Here is a 2,500-nt window from a genome sequence, read left to right as displayed (position 1 = left end):
ATATCCCTTTCCTCTGATCCATAGATAATCTCTGGATTCCAGATATTTTCCATTCCTCTTAATTTACTCATCTTCTGCATTCGATCCTTCAAGCTACTTCCGGCAAACTTAAATGACGCATGTAGCACCCCGTCTTCCGAACTCAGCAATGATCCAAACTTCCTCATAATTGAAATCGGGATAAATATCTCTAGGCGGTTTATGGCAAGGCCTCCATCTCGAGACTTGGCATATAAAATGCCGTCTGTGATGGATTGTGGTAGGTGTAAGATTTCTTTGACTGCATTTTTAATAATGCCATCCAATTTCTTCGAGTAGTTCAGAGAAACCTCTGATAAAACCAAATAATAAAATAGCCTCGGGATAAAATATGTTTTTAAAATTTCAATCTTTTGAACGGGCTTCAGGGATGAACCTTTTAAGTTCCCTATCCATAGTTCTAATTGGTTTTCCCAATTAGCCTTGCTAATCCCCAACCAGGGGTCAATCTTGGCCCCTAAATATTTATCAGTGGACCCTGGCTCAATAAATTGAATCTCCCGGTCTTCAAATTTCCAGTTAGGCTTATCATTATAAATAAAGGACTTATTCCTGTGACTAAAATAGAACCCTTTAGTTTTTCTAATGTTAACCTCCAGTCCTGTATTCCGACAGAATCTTTCTACTAATCTAAGATTAAATACCATACCCTCATATGTCTCACTAATTAGGGCGATATCGTCGGCAAATGCCAGCGTTGCACAATGGCAATCCTTCCCACCTTCATCCAGGAATATCCCCTTTTGTTTCTCTTCAATCGTACTAATTAGCGGGTCCATAATTATATTAAATAAAATTGGCGAGAGAGCATCGCCCTGCTTAACCCCGCATAAAATCGGAATATTATCGGTTTTACAATTAAAACCCTCGATCTGGGTAAAATTATTTTCATAAAGATCCCTAATTAGTTGTATGAATACTCCCGGGAGCTGGAGTCTTCTAAGAGCTGTCACAATCAGTTTGTGTCCCACTGTGTCGAAGGCTTTGGCTAAATCTACAAAAACTATTGCAAGATCCTTCTTCTTATATTTTGCCCCCTTTATTATATTTTCTAGAATCTTAATATTCTCCTCGCACCCTGGGACTCCCGTCATAAATCCTTTTTGTCTTATATTCAAATTAATAACCTTGCTCAATCTATTAGCCATAATTTTAGTAAAAATTCTTAGTAACATTGGACCAATAGTAATTGGTCTCCAATTATTAATATCTAATAATTCTTCCTCATTGTTACTTTTTGGGATAAGTACGGTCCTACTGATCTTCAGCTGATCTGGTATCCTGCCCAAGGCCACCCAGATTGAATACAATCTTGGCAGCAGCATATTGTCCTTGTTAAAAATTTTGATAATGTCTCCCATTGTCATCCCATCGGGACCCGCAGCAGTCTTGATGTCCATCGCCTTAATGGCACGGTCGACATCTTCTACCACTATCGGTCCCGTTAGAGCTGCAAACTGGGATTCCCCTATCTGATTATTGTACTTAGCAAAGCCCCTCAAATTGCTCTTCTCATTAACCTTCGTTAATTTACCCTTGAAATAATCTTCTAAGTCTTTCTTTTCTAAGGGGCACTTACTTCTACCCGGAGCCCCCATTAAGGTTCTAGCTAAGTATTGGCGTTTGGTTTTAAAAAGGACCTGCATCTCTTTAAACTTCCCTTTTTTCTTACCATATCTCCTTATTGCACCATTAACCTTCTTGTTCTTCCTTACTTCACTATCCTTTAATTTGACATCTGTCCGTTTATTCTGTTTAATCTTATTGCTAGTGTTTCCTTTATTCTTCTTCTCTATCTTATTTAGGATCATCTTCATGATCCCTTCATACTCATTTTTTCCCTTTTTATTCCTACCCAGGTTTACCTCAATTAAACTAAGTAGTTCATCCACTGATCCCTCTGGGCAATCCAAATTATTAATATCGTTATGGGTACTATCTATTCCTTCCTGTGATCTATCCACAATCTCGTTACTTTCCTCTTCTTCCTCATCCATATTACTATTCGGTAATATCTCCTCATCTACTTCAGTCTTTTTATCATTCGATTTAGTTTTCTTAGCTAACAGCCGCCTTTTATCTGATATTTGCTTTGCAGTCTTTGATCCTAATCTTTCCGCAATCAATTTATTAATATTCCTTTTACCAGCAAATTCTCGCTCTAAATTTATCACCATACTCACTTCCTCGGCTGACCACACACCCTTCCTACTATTCTCAGTACTACCCTCTTTCTTCCTACCTCCACTACTCCCAATCTTCCTCTTCTCATTCCTCAAATTAGGGTGTGCATGCCGCTCATGCTGCCCAAGGCCTCTGGCTGTACTAAATCTTAAGGGACATAGATCACATACATACTTCTTCAAATCCATCTCCACATTGCTATTACCAATATTCGCACTAGCATCAATCTCAACATTTACATTATCAATAACCCCCTTGGTACATTTCGAGAAATGGC

General features: G+C 38.4%; 1 pseudogene; it reads right to left on the bottom strand.

The window, feature by feature from the left end:
* The window catches only part of LOC148133707 (28S ribosomal RNA), an 8,407-nt pseudogene that overhangs the window by 2,373 nt on the left and 3,534 nt on the right, over positions 1 to 2,500 (bottom strand).

The sequence above is a fragment of the Chiloscyllium plagiosum genome, unplaced genomic scaffold, assembly GCF_037043375.1.
Source record: "Chiloscyllium plagiosum isolate Xiang-an unplaced genomic scaffold, Cpla_swu_hap1 HiC_scaffold_224, whole genome shotgun sequence".
NCBI classification, from domain to species: domain Eukaryota; kingdom Metazoa; phylum Chordata; class Chondrichthyes; order Orectolobiformes; family Hemiscylliidae; genus Chiloscyllium; species Chiloscyllium plagiosum.
This window is presented reverse-complemented; position numbering and strand designations above follow the sequence as displayed.